We start from the raw sequence: 24,834 nt of genomic DNA, 5'->3' as shown, positions 1-24,834 counted from the left end.
TAAAGATATTCAAAGTATTTCTCATTCCCTGCCTAGACTGCCTCTGTCCATCTGTTAAACACATTTATCTAGAGTTTATTGTAGCCAGGCAGCAAAAGAGAGCCAGTGGCATTCAAGCCTAGCACAGAAGGTACCCAAGAGGCTGCACTTGTGCTCACTGGAAGTATCTAACTGCACTCTCAAATAATTGAACAAATAATATAACAGAAGAGAGGACTGAGCCTTGTCCATGGCTACTTTCGCCAATCATTCTCCATTTAAATGTATCAAACACTTTCACTTCCCTTGAAGGAAGAACCTATATTTTTTACAACTAACATTACCTGAGAGCTCCAGTTTGGCAACTGCTACGCAGGTCTGAGGATAAGAACAACACATAACCAGAAGTGCAGGTGTTGCCTTCTCAGCCGTGAACCAGGGTTCAACAGACAATGATCCAGAGCATTAGCAGCTCTACGACTTGTGACTTTTTTCACTCCACCTCAGCATCTGAATATTTGGGGCCCTTTAACCAAATGGTCAGACTTGCAGGTGGCAGCTTGGATTCCTGACAGTCTTTTGCTTTACCAGGCCCTCACGGCAGACAGGAGCATGGGATTGCCAAAGAGGAGATGAGAAGCCCACCTAGCCTTCTCTGTGGTATGAGGGCATGAGGGAGGTGGAGGCTCGTTACTGAACGAGGCACACCTGGGCATTAGCGCAGGGCAGCAGGCAGGAACACAGCCGCAGTAGCACAGCAGAGCACTGGGCCTTGGTGTGAGACCTTGGGCAGTTCACTGAACGCTAATGAAAAGCTGACAAAAATCTAACATGGTATTGCAATATTGTATCAGATTCTTCACATTACAATATGTTATGCACATCAGGCACTTTTATCTATAGCACAGCACAATTCCTTACGTGATTCAGTATAACCGTGTGATGGGAGAAGCCCAATAGTTGAGTTCTATAAAACTGCATTATTCCATTCAAAATCCTGCAAAACTATTCAATAGCCTCTGAAAGATGATAACATACAGTTTTCCAATACTCCCACGTTGTTTCTGTTTCTAAATTACTAGCGGGTTTGAGGATTTTTCCCATTGATAGCGGCTTATTATATTGATTTCAGGCTGGCCTGCTTTGGGTGCTGCAGTTAATTAGAAATCTCACAGTGTGAGGATGCAACTCTGGCTCTTCAGTCGCTGCTTCCCAGGGAGATGCAGTTATCCTCGACACAGGGTAGCCGACAAGCCTGTCTGTTATTAGCCAAGCCGCAGACATCTGTGGTTTCAAAAATCATAATCCTTGGATGCATGGAGTCAAACTGATAGCACACGGAGTGGCAGTGCCAGCAACATTTCTTTTCCACAATAGCTGTCAAGCCTCCTGCAAAAAATGAAAGTATTACGAATGAGTAAATAACCACCTCAAAAATGTGTTTGGGAAACAAAATTTATCCAACAAATATTTGAATGCAGATTAGCTAATGGTCCCTTTGGTGCGGATTCTTAGCTATAATGGATATTAACGCTTTTTGATGTCTCCTTTCCCAACCTGATGGGAAAAAGCAAGTGAATCAGCGGATTAGACCCTGAAAGAATCAGTGACTGGAGATAATCACTTTCAGAACACACACAATAGGGGCCGTGGTTTCCTCCAGCAGTGGAAAGCGAGTATGATCCTCTTCCTCTCCAGTTTGCCTTTTGTTAGCATCCCTTTTTCTCATTTTCCTCCCTTAATCTCAGAATAATATCCTGTCTTGTCTGCTGCCCTGAAGGTTTCCTTAATATAGTCATAAAAAGCTGCCAGCTTATTTTAAAAGGGGCAGAATAATAAATGTTTAAAGCCATGCTGGGGGAAAGCTGTAAACTGTCCGCACTGATATTTATTTAAACATTTGTGTTTAGTTTAAAGGTGAAACGAAGTAAGATCCTAAAAAAACCTCAGGCCAACTATACATGTTTAGATCCTGATCCTGCAAAGTGACCAGTGTTGTCTGATAGGTAACCCCATTTCCTAGGAGTTGAAATACAGTGTGTTTTGCATTCAGAATGACTGGGGTCTTTGATACCAGCTCACTAAGGGGAAAATCTGTCTAAGGAGTAAATTGGTGCAAGATGGTTCCCTGCAGTAGCATGTAATAGGAATTCGGCCTCCCACGTTGCACGGAGGATGCATGGGAAGTACACAGTGTCATCTGCAGAGCTCGCATCTCCAATGCGTAGAAAGGAAAGAATGAGGATAAATCTATATGATTTGAATCTGCTGGCCCTCAGCACAAAAATCGTCCTTTGGTCAGAAAGAGGCATCTGTGAATCTCTGCCTAACGACAGGTCCCTACCCTTGACATCTTCATTCTCAAAGTAACAGATCCTGCAAACCTCCAAGTATCTGTTTTACTTGCTTCGCTAGCATAACACAGCCTCCAGGAGAGAAAGGAAGGCAAAGGCATGCACAGACTCATATTACTGTGAAAACACAAATGGAGGCAAGATGAGAGGAAAATTTCAGGTGTGTTTGAGCTTGTCCTCTTTTTTTATTTTCCTTACCTGACCAGCTCAACTGTGCTGTGGATGGACAGTAAATCTGAACCATAAGCTACTCATAATTAAAAGACAATGTAAAGCACTGAAATAAAGGAGGACTTTCTTCCTGGGATGCCTGAAAACCACCTGACCCTTGAGGACAAAGGACGCGAGGGATTAAAAAAAACAGCATTATCTATACCCACAGAAGGATTGCCCACAGCACTCAGCTCAATACAGCCTCAAGTAGACCTATCACCTGACAGATCCCCTGCACAATGTTCTGCGTAATGAAATTGTATCTTTCAATGTTTCCTAGAAGTTTGGAAGCAACCAGAAGCAAAAGTTTCTTTTTCAAAATAAAAACAAGGTATGCAATATAGTTTGCTCTCAGTTCAATATGAATACAATAAACAGATTGCACTGCCTTCATTTCAGCTTTCATTCTATTAAGTTTGTATTGTATCAATATATCTTTATAGTCTTAGTGTGATTTCAGCTGTTATGATATCGGTAATATTAATTAAATATCAGGGACTGTACCAGGTTCAGTATAATCACAAAGTGATGCACTTTCGTATGAAATTAGTGTCTTAATATTTGATTCCCTCTGCACTTAGTGTATATGCTTAGCAATTCTTTGCTGGAAACAAATTGGCTCATCAATTAATTATCCTCACTAATTCAGCGAAAAGATTTAGTAGAAATCTCACTTATTGAATAATAACAACTTCAAAGTTATAAATTCAGCCAGTCTGCAAACTCATCAGAGGTATATATAGGAAAGGACAAAAACAGCACAGAGTTCACAAGCAATTTGTTTATGCAGTAAATAACCCATTTGCCCTTTAGAGAAATACATCCTAATTATACTCTGGTGTAAGCTAAAAGTCAGTTTATGGACATGAGTAGAAGTGCAACAGTAGTGAAAAGTATGTCCAGATCTTGTCTGTAACAGCTAGTACTAATCCTGCTAGCTAGATATCAGGTATTTGTTGTATAGTTAAAAAGATAACATGCTGATTCAACTGAACACATAGAAATGTCCTTTACTTGTTCCCTTGCTTACTTACATTAGCTTATTAATTTCCTCCTTTCATCACAAGTTCCCTTAATTTTGGATAGTTAGTTCTTTTAGATACATATTAGCGAAACAACTTTGATAAAGAGCAGAACTTGCAAAATACTAAATGTACAAATATATTAAAATATATTATTAATGTTTAATAAGTCATATGAGAAGAGTTCTGGTCCCAGACAGGAGAAACGAAGATGTAGCTGAAGAAAGACAGGGCTACACTACAAAATTGTCAAACTGAGTCAAGACCACTGACTGGTTCATCTTGACCTATACCTTGGCTCTGCCTATGATCATTACCATACGTTTCAGAGGGAGGTATAAGAAATCTAAGGGGGGTAGTTATTGAAAGAGTTTCTTCCTAACCTCTTAAATTGGCTCACAACAGACATTTCTGGTGCAGGAAGTCCCTGAGGTGCTAATCCTCGAGGCTGAAAAAGTAATAATACTAGATACCCGCGCTGTTATTGCAGGCTGTCGCAGGTGCCCCCTGTGGGCCCATGTTTGGGATGGGACACGAGGGACACCAGGCGGGGTGGAGGCTGAGCTGGCCCAGCCCAGGGTCTCTGAGTCTCGTGCCACAGCGTGGGGGCTTCTCACCCTTCTCGAGATGCAGCAAGGCAGATTGGAAAGGAGAGATATACGCAACCCCTGAAACGCAAGAAAATGCATCAGTCATCGATAAAACACTGATTTGAGTTTTACCCCACAGTGACATAAGCAAACGTTTTAATTGGTACTTCTCATGGATACATGGCCCCAAAATTTATTTTGAAGGTCAGGCCAGGCCATATTCAGAGACTTAGAGGGAACTGAAATTATAGCCATCAGGTTTTTTGTCAAAAATATGCAATTCTACGTACTGTCCATTATTTCAAAACTGACTCGTATATTACCTGTTCACTCATAGCCAGGAGCTAAATCATTCAAAAAGGAATGAATTTCCAAGGATCCCACTCTGTGCTTGAATTTGAAACAACACTTGGTTTCAGGAGAGTTGCACACAAATCGAGGGGAACCCGGTCTCATGGGAAACGTCTGTCATCCATGTATCATATTGTTTATGTTCATACTTCCCATGATCTAGTAATTCCTACAGACACTTTTAAATAGGGTAAAGGAAAATACCGCACAGCCAAAGCTCAACAAAAAGCAACCTGATGGCGTTATCCAAGACCCATCCAATTCATTGCACTGAGTTCTACAGTATGAGCATTGCCTAGTCACCTCTTAATCAAAACATGAACAAAACACATACAGTGCAATTACGTAAGTGGTCTGCTGGGCTATAGTACAAGTACTTAAAAACCATTATCATCATTCTTCAGTTTTTATTAAAAGTCACTGAGAATGATATTCATTTCTTTGCGGTTTCCAACAAAGAGACAGTACCAGATAATTTAATAGCTTGTTGAAAAAATGTAGCGTAATAGAAACTGCCCCAAATGGGTAATGCTTTGACAGCTTTAGCTAAGTTAGCACGTATCTGACACCACCTCCTGTTTCACAGGCAGAGATCGAGGAGCTAGAGAATAAAAACCTATTTAAAATAATTACAAGGAGATGATAATGGTTGAAATAATGTAAGAAAGCACCAGGTGAGAAAGTCCAATTTGAGACAGTTATCACAAAAGTGCAGAACAGCTGTCATTGCCTTTCAGAAAAATGAATGAAAAATAGCAAATATACCACAGGGATGAAGCCGTCTCCAGGTGCTACCCAGTAGCTTCCTACCCAGAAACAAATCGAAGCCGCAGTTCAGTAGCAGGCTGTGTGCCAACGGACAGCCGGAGTCCCGCAAAGCCCTCCTGGCCTCACCGAGGGGACATAGAGGGGCCAGTGTCCACCTGCACAGGCAAAACTGTAAGGCTGGACATTAATTTGGGTGCTCTGGTAAACTACGCATTTGTGATTTAATTTCTCACAGTCTTAATTTTATGACATTGGAGACTCTTCTCTATACACAACATGCCATCAGCCAGAACAGTAAGTAATCGTTCTTGGCTGAGAAAAGCAAAGGAATGGTATTGTGAAGCGAGAAAAACACTGGCTAATCCTGTGCAGAGTGTGTGTGTTTGGTTTTTTCTAAACAACAGGGGAAATAAACACATCGTTTTTCTGCAGGATCACAGTTCATTTAAATCTTAATTGCCCAGAAAGTCAATCACATAATAAATGTTTCCCTTCAAGTTATTTAATACTGTCAGGTGTGATGAGCAGTTCTAACTACTGAAACAATAATAATATTCTGCATAAACGGCAAATAAGCATGTGTGTATATGTATATATACATACATATATATACACACACACATATATATACACACACACACACCTTTTTTTCCTCCAAATTGTATACAGCTTTCCAAACAATGAGTCAAAACTGTAGCAGCTACAAATCAAAATGATTATAATTACTTTTAGCACCAAAGAACTTCAAATTCATTTTAAGAAAAAGACATCCTCAATAAAAGGTTAAAACATATATATCTATACATATATAGATAATAATCCCAGTCAGCAAAAAAAAGCTGGTGCTTTGAAAATTTCCCTTTTCTGTGACCTAATATAAGATTTTACCAGGACCATTTCACACCCAAAGTGGACTGCTAAAGTGAACTATTGACTTTTGAGGGCCATTTTCTCTGATGGTCAAAATCTCTTCTGGGGAGCAATTTAATTCTTAATAATAAAATCTTTCTTAGACAGGGAACACTAGTTCTGACAGAAACACTAGTTTTTATCAGCTGGTTGTATCACTTCTGAGATGTGCAAGGCCCAGGTCAATCTCTTTGCTGTTTCTGCTTGGAGGAAGGATGCAGCCTCTTTTGTCCGTCTTTCTTTCATACGAGTCCTAATGTAATTAATCTCACCGAGCAACTTCAGTTTCTTTTTCTTTAAATATATAAAGTAATTTCTGTGAGGTCTATCTCCACCTAGATCTTAGGAAATTTTGCCCAAAACAGATCCATTAGTTGTTTGTTTGTTTTTTTCCTCGTGAAGTGTTTGACTTGTAAGCTGGCATTTTCCAATAAAACAAAATAAAACCAACAAATTCTGCTAAAACTGAGCTACTAAATATCCCTTTTGTTCCTGTTAGGAGTTGCATATTCTGGAAGAAGTTCAATCTTGTGCTGCAAATCCATATTACATACATAACCCATTAAAATCATATTTTTAAGTCATATATATCAAACTGGATGATTTACAGACATTCTAAGGCTTCTACGCAAGGACAAAGTTTAGGGGAAGTTAATGCACAACAGCCATTTCACATTGCTCTTGGCAATGTACTTTAATACTAATTTTAGCAGGAAAATTCTTGCTCCTCCTTGAAACAAAAATTATCCAGTTTATGGTTACGGCATAACGAGCCCAAACGGATTCTACGATTGACATTATAACAAATTTGTTTTCACGGGTGACTTAAGCGGGTTTTGAGCCTAAGCCTCAAATACTCAGAATCCATCTAAGCTCTCCGTTGTGTAGTACAGTTTGAATCATCCTTCCTTGTCTGCTTTTCCACACTCAGTATGGATTTTTCTGGAGTTTCAGGCTTTAAGGCACGGATGTGGAACCTCCTCTTTGCCAAAAGCTGAACACCTCTTTCAGTCACGTTTGGCAGGACACACATTAAAACCCACCTTGCTCTTATCCAGTACTAATGCAGGAAGACCTCGTGGCTGCGTTAAGTGAAGTCAGGGATGTGATCCAGCTCCCCGGGCTGTGTATTTCTCACTCCATCTGTAAAACAAACAAAGACTGCAGAGTGTTTATTTTCCAAGCTGAATAAGTCATCCAATAACACCAAACTCATAAAATCATCCCAACACCTGAAAGAGCTACAAACCACAAAACCTTACAACTTTCCCTAAAATATCTTCACTCTGGCTTTGGGGCTTAGTGAAGAAAAACGTCGCCCAGCAGTTTAACGTCTAAACTTTAGAAATCAGAGTCTGGAAGAGGGGACCACTGTGTTAACCTTTCAGTTACTCCCCCACAACTCTTCCTACATTCTCTAATATGTATTACGTATCTCAGTCCCATCTACCTACTGATCAAACAGCATAAGCTCACAGATTTCTCAGCTTTTCAGGCTTGCTTACAGTGTATTACCTAAAACTTAATTTATGAAATTACGAATATATTTACTACTCCATACCTAAGTTAGTATAACAGCCCTATAAGTTAAATAACATATGAAAACATTTTTAAAAAGAGATTTGTATGTCTGCTTTTTGGTTAACATTTTCAGATATTTGATGCTCATCTTGATGGACTGGATGATATAGTATATGACACTGCAGTTTATTGTAGTGACCGGATTTCCTCAGGCCTTTAGTCAGTGGAATATAATTAGAGCAGAGTACCCTGGAAAAGCAGAGAAAGGACGGAGTCTTTCAAGTTCAGGCCATCAGCAGAATCTCTCTCATGCTTTGGATCTGATCAGAAAAGTCACAGCTGTTAAAAGGAGAATTTCCCATTATAGTTCCAGCCAGTTTCATCTTCTCAAGTGTCTTTTATGTTCCACAAGTCTTTTTACAAGGGCTAAACTTTAAAAAAGAAATAGATAGCTGGTCTCCTGTTAGATCTCTGAAAGATAGAGGGAAATTGGTATAGAACATTAATTTAGTAAACTTATTTACTTTTGGAAAAACATTTGTACTTTTCTGTCATCACAAAATGTATCAAAGTTTTGTTTTTTCTGTCTAAGACGACAGAGGTTTCATTAAAATATGTCTGCTTCTTTGAACATTTCAACACAAAGGTCTCAGAAAGAAACCCTTGAATAGTAATTAGGGATTTCCCATCCAGGAGCAGAGGGACTTGAAAATGGCGGATTCTAGTTTTTTTGGATAAAACTGGATATTCTGAATTGTATCTGCCTTGACTGAGCTCCCCTTTAAAAATAAATGTGGAAATTTTCATTTTAATTCCATGCAGGAACACAAATTTTTAAAATTCTGAATTTTTCACAACCCTTTTTCTTTTCATCCCCAATTTTCTGCATATTGGTGACACAGGAGCAGACATTGGAGACTAAATTTCAACATTATTGGCTCAGAGCTAGTCTAATTTTAAAATTAGCTAAATTTGTTGAGCCTAAGGTCTTAAATGAAGACACTCTGAGTTCACCCAGGATAACTCAAGTGCTGTCAGATAGTCCAAAGACACTGATACCATAATAGCATACAAGTTAATGTAATTAATCTGCATAGCACTTATTTATCCACCAAGCAAAACTGTATCATGTTTGTTTCCATCATTCCTGACTACACTGGAAGGAGATAAATGCGGGAGAGAGCTGGAATCAAGCCACTCTCCATCTATCAGTTCCCTTACTAATTAGGCTGCTCCTAAAATATACGATTCATGGTTTTGGTCAGTCTAATTTCAAATAAACAGAAACCTCTCAAGTCAAAACGCTAACATATTCTGTTGGTTTCCATAGCAGATTACAGAGGGAACAGAACATGAATATTGTCTGGTCATCCATCTGCTGTTAGATAGACAAGCTAGGTAATAAAATGTGTGAGGGTTACGATAGCTAAGACATAGTGCTTTCTGTTTAACGTGTGAAATTTTTTTTCCTATCAGAACAGACTGGAATAGTTCGGTTATGAAAATACCAACACAGAAGTTTTAGAAAAAGCTAAAAACACTGTTCATGAATAATTCAAACTTGATTTGCATTTATTTGTACTACAGCATAAGACAGAGCGTTGGGAAACATATTCTTGTGTTTAAGTAATGCTTCATTTTGCCTGATGGAAAATAGCTGGTAATTCCAGGAAACGTTATGCCTCTAAGCCAGAGGCTATTGCTGAGCTGCATCTGACAGATTAGCTGAGATTGCAAAGGTCACAGAGGAAAATTCTAGGAGAGTAACTGGGCACGTTCAGGAGGCAAAAGTGCAGCTGAGAAGGCCGTTGAGTAGCCCAGAACAAGGAGATTTCCCACAGAAATCCAGTCTAAGATCAGCTTGCCAAGAGCCAGGGCCAGGAATTGCAAGAACTCATTAAATTACTTTCCACCAAGAGCTGCTCATGAAGGAGAATTGTGGAGCGAAGCAGCTCGAGGAAAGAGCCAGATGGGATTGCTGATAGATCGCGTTTACCCTTGAGTGAAATATGTGTCAGTGTCTCTATTTAATGACATATAAAATGGTCATTTTTAAGAGCAGGTTTTTAGCTAATGAACAACTGAAGACTGGAATGATCCTGTAAGCCCAGATGGACCCAAATGGCAATTTATAAAATTGGCCTGAAACCCAGCTGAACTTTAGCTATGTATCTGTTAGTAGACTTCAGAAATATTACTGCTTATCAATATGGGGAAAAGATAGCACTCTCAAGCACGCGAGTCAAAAATCCTGGCTGAATCCTGGGGAAATTAGTTGAGGAAAGGGAGGGCTGAATCCTTTACTTGCCTTCACGGCCTGCTATAGAGCAGGACTCTCCATCATTTGACATAGTTCCAAAATCCTGCTCCAAAACATCTTCATTCACTTTGTGTACTGACACGGGATTCTCCACCCCCACAGAGTGAAAGTCAAGACCTGCCTCACTGAGCGTATTCCATCTGTCATAAGTAGATTTACAGAGCAGCAACACCATCTTACAAATCCCATTCCATAGTGAACTATCTATCTGTCACAAGGTAAATTAATGCTTATCTACCTCCCCAGCCTGTTGTGAGCTTTAAATAACTAAATATTTGTAAGGTACTTTGAGAACCTAAAATGAAAGGTGCTATGTCAGTACAAGGTGTTATTCACTGTTATGATTCATCACATTTCTCTGGTACAGCATGTGACAGACTCCCTAAAATTAGCATCTGACTGTTTTTCATGAGTTATTAGAGCTTGTTTCCAATGAATCAGACATTTCACCCTTGTGTCTTGCAAGGTGTCTTAGCTTTTATGTCAACTAAACGACAGACAAGGATGCAATCCTGTGGTAAATGGTCCCCTCTCATCTTACTTTCAATACTTTGAGAACAAATATTCCTTCACACACAAGCGCAAAGAGCTCTACATCCTTGAACATCAAGAGTAAGTACATAAACACACAAGGATGAGGGGCTACATAGACCTAAATCTGTGTAACAAGCTATAAGAAGCTACTTGAAAGTCACCCAAAAAAGTGACAGGAAAATGTCAAAATTACAGCTTCACCACCGATCCAGCTGGAGAACGGCACATATACGGACATTAATGTTCCTTGAGGACCACATGCTCTCCCTTGTGCCTAGCTCTGCCCTTGCTGAGACAGCCTTGCTGCACGCTTCTCACATAAGGGAGCTGACTAGAGCCGCAGCATCACCAAAGATACAAAAGGTGCTGGGCAGGAATGTTGTATAAATTATAATAACTGTCCAAACATCAGCTATTTTCATCCTGGGAATCTACAGGCTATATTTTTAAGCAAATTTCAGGTAAAGTAACTCATTCATTTCCAAAGTTAAGGAGGCATTGTGCGACTTGCTGTCATTTCTTCTTGATTTATTCCTCATGGGGGGAGGAGAGTGAACAAACAAAACTGCAAAACCCCAACATCTGCCCATTTGTTGGAGGACAAATTCAAACTACTGTAATTCAGGAAAATGTCTTCACAGAGGGGTTTGGATTATTTGTCTTGCAATCATGGCAAGATTAGCATTTTTCTTGGAAGACGAGTACACTATATGTTCCTGCAGATGGGGACGTTGTTTTCACCAAGTCATTTTTTGATTTATACATGTTTACCTAAAAAATAAGAAATGTGCTTTGCAGAACAAGGACTTCCTATTATTTATGAGCTTGATGGAGAAAATACTACAGGAAGTAGTATGTTTTGGTTTAAATGCTTACAGAGCAGATGATAGACTTTTGTTAAAAGTCGGTAGGTAGTAAAAGTGCCCATAAAAAAAGCAATGGGAAAGTGACTTGTACCTTTATGATATTCTTGTAAAAGTCTTCCAATAGTAAAATTTAAATATGATCAGAATTTGACATACATTGCAGAATATTTACGGAGTCATTTTATCAGGAAAATGAAGGGAGAAATAGAAAAGTAATTGAATATGACTCCAACTCCCCTTCAGTTAGGAAATAGCATCCTTTAATACCATGCATATGTAGATTCCCAGTCTTTGCAAGAAACAGCAAGGAGAAGGAACTTATTCTCAGCAGGTCTGCTTTGCCTTTTAGTAGGCATAAGAGCAGAAATTCTATAGTGAGTAATCAACCTCTTACCAATAGTTCTGCCAGAGGTCATTGACAAGAATTGCTGCAAAAGCCATTTAATGTGCACAAAAGTCATAAAACTCCCATCATGCTTGATGCTGACTGTCTTTTATTTGAATAACCTTAGATGACATATTGAATTCTAGAGCCTGCAGATTTGATTGGAAATAATGAGTCCAGCAGTTCCTGAATTAGGAACAAACAGGCGGTTTGCTAGAAATTTGATTTTCTTATTATTGCTTGCGGCAATAATCACATGAAGGACAACAAATAGGAAAGAAAACCTCAGGTCTGAATAAAAGTAGGAACCTGCATATAATACGCTGTTCTCAAAATAATCTCATGTCCAGAGTAAGTGATTTCCTGTGCTAATGGTTAGTTATATATTTAAGCAATCACTTCTACATATACCAGTGGGATTTGCAATAGTCCTGGGAAACACACAGTTTTGCAACTGTGAATACACATTTAGCGCTACACTGGTGGGCAGTTTTTCCCCCATGAACTTCAAAACTACTTCTTAAAAAACCATGGTGCAAAGTGTTGAGTTAAAAAATATGAACCATCCACACTTCATATTTAGAAATTGCTACTATTTTTTGTCATATTAAATAAAAATATTGCATTTTAGATGATCTTGGACTCTAAGATTAAGTTTTATTAAAGGGACATTGCTAAAGCTACTACAAAAGCTACTACTTCACTGTGAGGGTGACCGAGCGCTGGAACAGGTTGCCCAGAGAAGTTGTGGAGTCTCCTTCCCTGGAGATATTCAAAACCTGCCTGGATGCGATCCTGGGAAATATGTTCTAGAGGACCCTGCTTGAGCAGGGGGGTTGGACTAGATGAATTCCAGAGGTCCCTTCCAACCTCAACCTTTCTGTGATTCTGTGAAGTGACAATGTCTCTTCTACCATTGCTTATGGAACTTTTCATAAACACCTTCATTTTTGTAGCACTACTTTACTTAGGCAATCTAATCTGGTTTTGGCAGATAATTTGAAATTTACATCTGAGCACATTTTTGTAGAGTTCAGTATTCTCTTTTCTCATGAGCAGACATTTACAGTAGAAAAAAGTGTATCCTAGCCCACAAAAGAACATGCTGTGCCACCTTTTTTGCATAAATCTGAGGGACTGTACATTTTAATCAAGCTATCCTTCTTAGAATTGTTAACAAATACAAAGAGACCTTTTTCCTTTACACTTAAGGAAAAGTTAGAAGCAGAATCTAGATTTAATATAAATCAGGTAGCATCCTATATTAAATCTAATATGAATCTATAATAATCTATTACTTCATAGTAATCGACCACAGGGCTACCATGTAGTCATACGGTGTTAAGAAATTAGGTTAGACTTTAGTAAAATTGTTTTATCCCTTAATATGAATGACAAACCCTTCAATAGCTAGAGCTCAAGAAGTAAACAAACAACATCATGAAAGAAGAAGTTCTGAATCATATTTTTCCTTGTGCTCCTCTGATCTCAAGGCATTTTAATTTCACACTGTTTCCAGACTGGGTAGAGTGAAACCCTGAAAAACGGTTGCAAATCACAGATATTATATTGAACTATATATACTTTCCTAGATTGCCAATGAATTTGGCACTTGAGAGCTTATCTGCATAACATAGGATACATGGCCAGCAGCAGCCCTATTTGCATTAGAAATCTCCTCTTCATTCTTCTCACCCCCAAATGCCTGAAATAATGTTTACTGGAAATAACGCTCAAGTGATGAAAAGATATTTCTGCCTTCAAGATTATCCAGCTTATAACCTTTCTTATGAAAGAACTAACAAAGGGGGGAAACACACCCCATTTTAATAGTTGTTTTCATGTCCAGTAGTTGCAGTTCACGTCCAATAGGAACCATACTTCATTTCGCATATACATCCCATCATTGGGAACAGCAGCTTTCAGTCACCGCAGCCAGAGAAGAGTTCAGTTTTGCTCTTACCCCTAAGGGAAGTGCTCTTTGAGTCTGTGGGAGGAATATTTTGAAAATGTCCACTCTCTGGTCAAAACATAGATAGAATATTACTAACTACCAAGAAAGCAATACAGAAAACAAAATTATGCATCCACGTCTTGAATTCTGTGCACAGTACCAGTCCCTCCAACTTGGATGGCAAATAATAGAAAAGCTATACATAAGGTGACAAGGATGATTAGCAATAGGAAACAGCCTACAGAAAATGAAAGATTAAACAAACAGGGACTATTCAGCTCAGAAAATAGAGAAGTGGTACAGCAGAAGTATATAAAATCATGAATAACAGAGAGAAATTGAATAAGGAATACGATTCACCAGTTGTCATAATACAAGAATTAGGAGGTGATCAGTGAGATTATCAAGTAGAAAGATTAAATTAAATAAATATAATTTTTTTTTTTTACACCATACTTGTTGAATTACTTGTAGCCTTTTGATACTGCGAAAGCCAGGAAGTAAGTGGTTCCAAAATGGTGGAAGAGGTTCCACAAATACAAAACCACATGGCAGTTTAGGAGCTGCATGATTTCATCTCAGGAATTCGCTAGCCCTCATGATTCCTAAGCTTTGGGAATGAGCATCACTTGATACTTGCTTTATATTCTTGTATGCTTTTCCTTTCTGCTACTGGACACCGTCAGAGACTGGCCTTTGGTGCTGCCGAGTAACCTGTACCTGCTACTCACATCCCTCTAGTAAGAAGAATCTCTGCAACACCATGTGCTTCCTGTCATGGTTATCCTGCTTAGCAAACTTAGGAATAATATTCATCTACCACAATAATGCCATTCTACCACCATTACAGTCCAGATTTCTCTTGCAGTGCATACTCAGCTGAACAGGCTCATTCTCAGATTGACTGCTGTGATCCCTAGATATATTAACTTACCTTTTTTTTTCCTTTAATGATTTTTCAGAGCACATATTTTATTCTTGTAAATCTCCTTTATATTATTGCTCTGTCTTTGCAGGCGTTTTCAGCTCCTCCCTATTTATTATCACCTACAATTGACAGAACTGTCGTCCACATTACAATTGAGGGTTTTAAAATAAGACTTCAACTAATTCATATCCTATCATTCCCCATCAGACCCACAATACTTTGCCAGTTCTCATTAACTTTCATTTATGGTCTTTTAGTCAGCCTGCAAAGCACATTATGATGTTCATACTCAAGCAGCTCCAAATCAGTTGTGAGAGAAAGGTTTCATCACATTTTAACAACGCATTACTGAAATCCATCCGTATCCACTGCTTTCCTTTCATCCCCTAATTTAGTAATTACGTTAAAAACAGGGAGCGTCTGTTAAGATCTATTCTTTATAATCGGGGTTAGTGGCATATAGTTTTGTTATTGTTTCTTATTCTGTTTGCAATAAATTACTTTCACTGAAATGAACGTTCTTTGTACATTTCAGGAAAATCTCCAACCATACCATTTTAATCTAAACTATCATTTATTTCTAATATTAGCCCTTTTATAATTTAATAATGCTCTAAAAACATCCAGCTTCTTCCAAACACGTTGCATCAGCCTATAAAATGAAAGAATAAGGTGAAGGGCTTTTAGCAGAGGATAAAAACTTAATGTTCTCAGAGCTGCTTGTGAAATGCTTCTAGATGCTTTTTCTGCTGTTTCTTCTTCATTAAATATGAATTATAGCTTTTTAAATGACGATGATTTGGAAATCAGAAGCGTTTAGTTTTATTCTCTTGCTGCATATCTGAAGGCTATGTAAGTCTATTGTAAAGCCGATTTAAGAAGGTAACTTGGAAAAGCAAATCTGTGGTGATTTGATCCTTTAAATCCTTCTATGCTGTGTAATTAAAAGCAGGTTGCACTGAATCTGGGAAATGCCCTTTCTCAGCGTACCTGGAAAATATATTTAGTCACTTATCAAGAGTTATTCAAGCTTGGCTCTTTATTCAGAAAATAGCCGGAGTTTGAGGCAGCTGGGTGCAAAAGGCAGCGGTAGGATACCAGTTCCCACCTGTCTGCTTCCTTCTTGTCAAATTCCATTTGATCTGTTGATACAATTCATGCTCCCTCAAAAGAAAACCATCTGAAAGGGAACAACCCAAAGAAGCAGAACCTTACTGTTTTTAGGACAGTTAATTTTATTATGGGAACACGCTAGAAAGTGCAGGACTGCCAGTCACCGGCAGTAACACTCTGATGTAAAGAGAGTACCCAAAAGCCACAAGATATTCGGTGCCCTGCAAAGGATCTGCTTCCTAAGTCCTATAACAAAACTGGGGCCTTTGATACCACCATTATTTACAACTATCAGGAGAAAGTATTATGCGATCCACTGTTGGAAAATATTTATTTTTTCAGTGGTAACTGCCACATCAGATATGTCTGAGGTATTACAGTAGAGTTTCATAGACATTGGGCACCTACATTACTGTCAGGTTTCATAGCAAATATGCATGCTCGTTAATGTTACATTTAAGCATAACTCAAAGTACAGTACTAGGTCATTGCTTCCCTTAGTTGCATTGCATATAGAGAGGCATCATTTAAGAATATTTTTAGATTGTTTTATACTTTCTGCTATTCAGAAGACAAATGTGTTGGACAAGCCTATCATTTGCCAATTTCTCCCGGGTCAAAGTAAAAATGATTCATACGTCAATCATTTTAGGGGAATTACAAAACAATAACATAATATCCAACACGACATCAGAGTTGATGGAAGGGAAAGGGTCGTACTGTATTGACAATATTATTTTAAACTTTCCTTGCTCTCAGCAAAGTGGCATAAAGTGATTTACCTTCCATTTGCCTGTAAAAGGGAAATTGACTTTCGAGGCGCAGTGTACTAACAAGCAATAACTCTTTCTAGCTATATGTCAACTTAAATGGCACAAAAATAGCATTCCTCCTTGGTTTATTTATGTAAAAATTACCATGAATGTTAGACAAAAATAGAATATTCCAGTAACTATTTCACTTTGGTTTAATAACAAAAAAGAGGGGGTTTTTAGACCTGAAAATTTCTCATTATATTTCCAACAGACACAGTCTAAGGCCGACTTCTGGCAGTGTTTTCAGTAGCTTCCCTTTAAGAAATGACAAAGTATCCTACAATATTGTGTTCAGATCTGTATAAGAGTAATAGAAAAAGGTTTACCGATTGGTGGGAATTCAGGGGAAAAAATCTACAATAATTCAGACACTACTGCAGCTGATTTATCAGGAGCATCATGATACATCTCTATATACAGCTTAGAGAAACACCAAACAAAGGAAGGAATGAAACCTCCTAATGAGAATTTTAAGACTTCTCCAGGGTGAGCTATTCAAACATAATGAATATGAAGAAGGTAATAAAAGGGAAATTATATAGTACATTTCAGAGAAAATTTCATCAGAATTATATTTACATGGAGTTGTCTGTGCAAGTGGGGCAAATCTGAGTGATTTAGTATTGGATCAAATATTCAGGACAGTAGATTTAGAGCTATTTGGGACCAAACTAAATGTTTAAAACTGGGCTGTACACAGCAGAGAATCAGAAGCTTCTCTCTAGTGGTTGCATAGCTCTGAAATTCCTCCCGTCTCAGCTTGTATTTCTGATGATTTCTAGCTCATGCTGCTAAATTCTTCTTTTCTCTTCAGGCTTTTGAAAATGAGAAGAATTTGAAGAATGGGGACGTTGTCAGAGGGCGAGACAAATAAGTGTTTTTTTAGTTGTCTGATATATTGGTGTTGCATTGAATTTTACTGTCACATTGTAGTCTGCTTTGAGTTACTCATTTTGTTCTATTTTTGAATTATGAGAAGGGCGCTGAGAATACAAATTCTCAAGGGGAAATTGTGCCCAATTAAGGTCAGGGAGACTTTGCTTTTTTACTTCAATAAAACCACAATTTATCCATGAAACTTCTGTTAATATTTGTGTGAAAATGGAAACGTTAAACAGTAAGGCATAATCCTACCCTACCAGTGAAACAGACTGAATTTCTTCAGGCTATCAACAATTTACATAAAACAGCTTGACAAACACTTGATTAGAAAACCTCTGAGGTTTCTCTTCCTTTCACATATACATTTAACTCACCCTCATTAAGATTATGTATTGCCAAAGTCTCGGAAAGTTACGATGCTTGTTTGAAATGACTCTCAGTTGAGTTATTCAATAAACAGTTGAGTACCACACTGCATAGGGACACATTTAATTTTATTTTATGAACAGTGTAGGATTTGCAGCGCAATGTCAAATTGTCTACCCAACCAGCTTTAATATCCTGTCTCCCACTGTAGGCAGTAGCTGCTGTTTAGGATAAAGAGACTATCTCATGCCAAACAACCTACCATAACTCTTTTTTGTACTGGAGGACAAAATTTCCCTAACAGCTCTTAAGAAAATTAACTTATATTTCTGAGTCATGATATGTGAGTATTCCTATCTTAGGCCCTGATCCAGAAAAGCTCTTAAGCATGAGCTTAACTTTAACCATGCTCTTAAGTAATTTGTTGGATTGGGGCCCTAAAACACATAACTACAAATCTTAGTCATCTGATGAAAGCAGTACTTCTAATTGCTGTCACTCAGCATTAGCCAATGTTTTCTATTTTTGCGAAGGGCACAACAAGAAATGGATGTCAGTCTCATTAACACGGTAGTTGTGTAGATGCAAGTCAAGCATTGGCTCTGAACTGCGTTGTTCATATTTAAGTTATAATAGCATAAATAGAAAAACAGTCTTCACATCCACTAATAATCTTTAGGATTACCACTCGTTAATTGCTGTTAATGTAATATACAACACATACCTATTAATCTGGGCTTCTAACCAGCTGGTAAAACTTAATCTGTGAATTATCGACTTTGTCATTGTACTGTGCTAATGAGTTTGTGTCCTGGAAGAAATACTTTGAAGGGCTTAAACCTGAACAGAAGAGGAGCTGAGTAGCGCACAAGCGAGCAGAATCAGGAGCGCACAGAATCATGGTAAGGAGCTCACCTTTGCAGGCAAAAAGTTGCTTGATGCCAGAAAAAGGAAAAGGAAATTATCAGATTTTGTACCCCTCGTGTATAATGAAACTGCATTTAGATTCCTTCCTGAACTATGCCGCATTTGAAAAGAAAACTTCACTTACAAATATTGCATGCATCTCTACAGTACTATATACTGCACATTCGCATCTGTCTTTTACTATATATTGTATCTCACTGTCCTCTTGAAAATAAGGAAATCCACAGCATATCTTCTATTCAAAATGTATGCCCATGCTTCAGCAATGTAAAACATTATGCTTAGCTCTCTGTGAAAATGCCTGGCTCCACTGAGCGAGCAGAAGGAAACATGCTTCCCACCGTTTGATGAACATTAGCAAACAGGTATAGAAGGCTCTATTTTAACCTTACCATATCAAACTTCCTATTGGAAAAACTACAAGCACACTAAATCTGCTCTTAATGATTATGTAAATATTGGAGCGGCATTTTCAAGGCCAGACACTTTCTTCTGTGATTTAAGGGTTTTAGTACCTATTTTGCCTTTCTCTCTCCCTCTTCATCTCATTGTACTCCAGGTCTTTGTCTTACTTCTGAGCTGAACTGCTTCGGAACAATCTGATGAGCTACATAGTGCTTTTTCTTGTTTCTTCAATTGACTGAGCTAACGTCATCTAGCAGAAGACACCACAGAAGCCATTTTGACTCATTCTAAGGCAAAAAAAAGCCTATCTGCAATTCTATATGCTACTAAAATCAGTTCTGTATGTGCTGAGCAGTTGGCATCTATCTACGAGCTCATCAGGAAAATGATGCATCTATGGTTTTCTCCCAGTCAACATAACAATATACATGCTGGGAATTGTTTAGCATTTATTACTGTATGCTGGAACTGATTTGATATTAAGTCCATCGATTTGGGTTATTTACAGTTTAACAAGAGAAACGTACAAGCAGCCCAGGGTCTGAGAAAGATCAAAGACGCACATAGTCCTAGAGGCTATTTTGCCTTGTCTAATCTCTTCATTTAAACAGCGAGGGAGCTGTGCATTTTCCTCTGCTTGACATTATTTTATATTTCTTCTTCATCACATTATAGTATAGCATGTCCTAAGGGCAACCATTCTCGGAGATCTGAGGACTTGCTCTGCCTGCTCCTCCCTCCCTACAACCTCCAGTGAACACACGGCACGATTGGAGCCTGACTAATGAGTAAGGACACCAAATGTAGGCCACAACGCGGTTAAATCCCTTTTAATTGCACAGCTCAGAAAATGACTAGATTGTAATCTATTTGACATTGTATTGAAGTCTCACATTAAGTTTATACTTTGAGACTTGCAGCAAAGCGCCCTCAGAATGAAAACTTACCCAATTAATTCAGGGAGCTGATGAGGGAAGGGGTCGACTGTGGCAACACAGTGATTCTTTTTCTACACATATACGTGTACGTTAATGTAGGAGAGGAGCAACAGCGTTGTCTAGAAAGAAGCAAATTCATACTGGTGAGAGAAAAACAGCTTGTAGATGTGGAGCCACAAGCACTTCTTCGATCAGCTCTTTCTTTTTGCAGTCCTCAGAGTCCACATGTCCACCACAACAGAACAGCAAAACCCAAGAAAAGTCGGGGGGAACGGGCTTCCCTGAGAGATGCAGTGGTATTCCCGAATGAGGATATACTGAAGCCTTATGTGGGGAAAATGGCAACATGGAGAAAAGGCTGGAAGATAGCAAGGGGAAGCAGAACTAGCTGAAGAGCTGTAGGAGAACGTTGCTTACCTGCCGCACTCTTGCATCCACAGAGGAAGAAATAGCTAACGTCAAATCTCATCATCCCTATCTAAATACAAACCTTGTAATTGGTACAAAAGTCAAGATGACCCTATGCGCAAGGGTCTAAGACAATAGTACTTCTGACTCTGCTTGCTCATGTCTTCTACAGTCAACAACCACAAAGAGCAATGAGCATAAAATGTACTCTGCTTCTGAGGCAGCCAGAGAGGCAGCCACAGGTGAAGAGTTTCCACATGACACTGTTGACGTATCATGAGCCACACTCATTATATCAAAAAAAAATTGTTTCTCATGCCAAATATTTCCCCTCTTTCAAAATAAAAATGAATACTAGCAGGATATTTCCTTCTCAATTTTCCTTCCCAGATCTGTCGTGTTCTCAAGCAAGTCAACACAATGACCGTTTTACCGCAGAAAAGGCAGATCTGTGGGTTCCTCGTTATTATTCCTCTTCTGGTGATCATCAGATCTCTACTTTGTGGGTCTTCCTTTCTCACCTGGTAACTGCTTTCTTTTTGAGTACACACTTGAAGTTACCTGAACTGCAAAATTGGGCCACAGACCATAATCACACTGTAGGTACATTGTTTCACTAATTTGTTTCAAATTGTAAGCCATCTGGATTTTCTGTCAATGTGGTGATCTAAACATCAGCAATGTATCAGATTGTTAGGCTATTTGTAATCCTTTGATGAAGTTTTCCAGTAGGATTGATTAAGCTTAGAATATTAAAATCCAATTTATGTACATCCTCCTAGTATGTCATTTTCACAAATATTTTTGCCAGTAATCCTGCATAGAAAACATTACAATAGTCAGGGAAATGATACGTTAAAAAAAAAAAATCACGTTATTTAAATACTTGATGAAAAGTCACAGAGATTTTTGTTGTATTTTCCCAGACTGTCTTACACAATTATGGCTTTGTGCTCACAAAACTCTTCACCAAATCTGAAGTCTGGCATGGTTTCAGGAACAGCAAATATTTTCTAGTTACAAATCAGTTCATTCATATCTATGTAGTTTTTCTTGCCAGAAAACCAGGGGGAGAAAATCATGTTTTAATTTAAAGTTTGTAACTACTTCATTATTTAGAAATTATTGAATAAAATTTGTAATTAAAAGCCACTGAATATGAATTAAATTGCAAGTTAAAAAGGGTTTCATTTAATACATTTCAAATTGCAAAAGAAACCACACATTAGGTAAAATATGTCCATTAATGGATAATAGGTCTACCTAGGAAGATCTTTCTGTGGGAATGTAATGAGTGGAGAAGTATTTTAAGAGCAGGTGTAAAACCCTGTTTTCCATTTTATTATTGGATACAAGCACTTTCACTTTTAGAGCAAATTTCTCTTTGCTAATATTCACTGCTTATAGTACATACATGGCCCACAAAGTCTAAGGGTTTTGGGCCACCTGTGGTAAATACTGCAAACACGACTAAACTCGCAAAGTGCTTACAAAGCACCTTTCCAAGCAGCAATGATTTCTGCTGAGAGAGCTCAGCCCCTTGTTGGGCTGTGCCAAAAAGCTGATTAGATCTTGCGGCTGAGCACCTCGGTGTCTCATTAGTCCATTTTCGCTGGGATTTTCCTGGAAAGCTATGCATAGAACTTTGTACGAACAAGTGCTAAATTAACCTTCTCTCATTCATTTTCTGTTAGTAACAGAGAAAGCCTCTCTTTCAGAATCTGTTCCCCATGCACCGCTATCAGCCTGATTATTCAAGAGAAGCAAGATCTCTCTCAAGCTTCCTTTGGTTACTCTTCTTTGTTTCAAGCGGCCTCACAGGACGACCCTCTTGGCACAACAGATCAAGTGGTGCACTCTGATCCAGGGTCCAGGCCACCACACACGCGGCGAGCTGGCCCCCAGGGAGACAGGGCTGTGTATCCTCACCTTAGAGACAGCCGTTAACCAAGCCTCGCTGTTGAAATATGCCGTTCTTACTATGGGTGGTAAGGGAGCTTCATATAATCCAAAATCCCTCGAAGCCTGTAGATTACTTAGAACATTCAAGGCAAAGCTCCCAGCCTTCACGAGCGCTTTAGAGAAGTAACATTTTAAAGACATTCATGATCAATAACTATTCCCTTTAAGCCTTTGTTTAAAATGCAGGTATAAACATGATGAGAGTGACTATTTGGAATTGTTTTCAGATCGTCAGAATTTGGGTCAAATTGGAGAGATATCTATTTCTTACCACCAGTGCCAAAGAGTAAATGGAGAACCCTAAGATAACACAGACCTTTGTTGCACGCTAGGAAGAAGTGGGAGTCATGAGACAAAGGATAAGTTTCTTCTGAGATTATTTAACGTATTAATATTGTAAGTTAGGGTAGACAACTAGAGTTCTCTCCCTAGTTAAGTGTTCAGCAAAGAAAGAATGAAACGCTACTTTACCTGCTAGAAGCAAGTTTCTGGAAATTGCCCAATACGCACTAGGACCGTGGCTTGCAAGTATCAAAAGGATACTGTGAAGGGAAATTAAAAATAAATTAAAAAGAATAGATCACAGGCCATTAAGCCTCTGAGTTTACCTACAAAAATCCTGCCTTCTCAGTTGTTTCTCTTGGAAAACAACTTTATAATTTTGCATTGTGCTCCTTTTCATGCCCTAGAGTCAGGAACTCATTGTAAGGACGGATATCCTTCCAGTAGTAACAAGGAGGGCAGAGAAAAACTTGAACTGGTCAGCAAGGGCAAAACACTGGCTGAACAAAAGGGAGTCTTGCCATGGACCCTCATGAACCAGGGTCCTCAACTACTTAATAGCTGTTACAGTATTACTGGGAGCAGCATGGTGATCCCAACCATGGGGGGCTTTGTAAAACGGAAACAGAACTTTATTGAAGATGACTAGAGTGGGTGGAAGCAGAAAACTGGACACGTGCTGGGGACAAAGCTTTGCCATGAACCCACACAACAACATACTTAGGTGGTTTCCAAGTCTAGAACCAAATTTATGAGATGTGAAGTTAAATTTATTGCACAAAAGAATGTAAGGTATTTGGATAAATATTAAAAAAAAAAAAGAAAATTGCAGACTAGGAAAAAGCCTCATGTCACTGTGAGTGGCCATACTTTTCACTCAAGCACAGTACAATGAATGCTGACCACAGTATTACATTACGAAACGGTCTCTACCTGTTTTGGAAGTCTATACCTAATTGTAACAGCAGCTCACTTGTAAATGTAGTTTTGAATGCTTCTGGAAAAGTAGCACTCACGCATTTTTCCCTTAAGGCACCAGTAATAGGTTGTGTCTTCAATGTCTCCCAGTACTTGCATTTTCAGTACATAATATATATTGTCAATGGAGTTGGGCAAATATCAATTAGGGAAAATGCAAGCATATAAATGCCACTGCAAATTAATTATTACAAGTAAAAATATACACTGCCTCTGTCAACAGTGTGCATAATTCTGTGCTCTTCCCAGAGATTCATATTACTAGGATCATATTTATGCATATTTATTATTCAGAGGAATAGGTAAGTGGAAAATTTTTATAAAAGTGTAATCTTGAAGCTGAAATATTATACACTGAGGAGCTTTTAAATATGCAACTATAAAAATCTTAGAGGGCTTTTTTTTTTTTTTTAAATATAATTAAACATTTTTGTTTTCACTATTTAGAAAACCGCACTGCCAGTGATTGGGTCTGATTACAGCTGATACATGGTGCATCAACCACTAACTGAGAGCAGACATTTGTCTGGCAGTGGTATCTGACTTTTAGGCAGATGGCTCAGGAGGTTTTCATAACATCTCTGCTTTAGCAGGAATTATCATCATGTGATAGGGCAATTTAAAACTTGAACCTTTCAGGATACAATTTTTTGGTATTCTGAAAACCGCGTACCTATTCCATGTGCAAAACGTACTCTTTTAAGTAAGATGACATTTTTATGTATGCCATTCTTTCTCCCTCCATCTAGAAAATCCCTAATGCGAACATGGTGTACATGGTGTTTACTGCACAATTCTATTTGTGTCTAATGTCTCCCTCTGCTCTCCTGTAAAACTGCATATGTTTGAGTGAACTGCTGGCAGAAAGCAAGCATCTTTGTGAACCGGACTGTAACTGAAATGAACTTTTATTCCAGAACAATGATAGGAAAAAATTAATGCTATAATAAAGAGTAAAAGTTCTTTATTACCGCTTCTTGATGGCTGAGTTAATAAAAGTGGAAAAGGTCTTTAAATTTAAAAAAAATGCTATTAGTGGGTAATTTTTTAAAAAGTCATTATAT

The 24,834-nt window shown here is 38.4% G+C and overlaps 1 long non-coding RNA gene across 1 annotated transcript in view; it reads right to left on the bottom strand.

The window, feature by feature from the left end:
* Nucleotides 1-1,066: 1,066 nt before the first annotated feature.
* LOC138064073 (uncharacterized) overlaps nt 1,067-24,834 on the bottom strand; it is a 117,472-nt gene continuing 93,704 nt past the window's right edge. Inside the window, exons 6-12 of the long non-coding RNA XR_011137322.1 lie at nt 22,982-23,052; nt 20,150-20,259; nt 13,633-13,799; nt 7,956-8,178; nt 7,230-7,329; nt 4,042-4,236; nt 1,067-1,368 (exon numbers count right to left, since the gene is read on the bottom strand). This is a non-coding gene — a long non-coding RNA (uncharacterized lncRNA). The remainder of the gene's footprint in view (nt 1,369-4,041; nt 4,237-7,229; nt 7,330-7,955; nt 8,179-13,632; nt 13,800-20,149; nt 20,260-22,981; nt 23,053-24,834) is intronic.

Source organism: Struthio camelus, chromosome W (assembly GCF_040807025.1).
Source record: "Struthio camelus isolate bStrCam1 chromosome W, bStrCam1.hap1, whole genome shotgun sequence".
NCBI classification, from domain to species: Eukaryota; Metazoa; Chordata; class Aves; order Struthioniformes; family Struthionidae; genus Struthio; species Struthio camelus.
The sequence above is the reverse complement of the archived record's forward strand: the minus strand, read 5'-3'. Positions and strand labels throughout refer to the sequence as shown.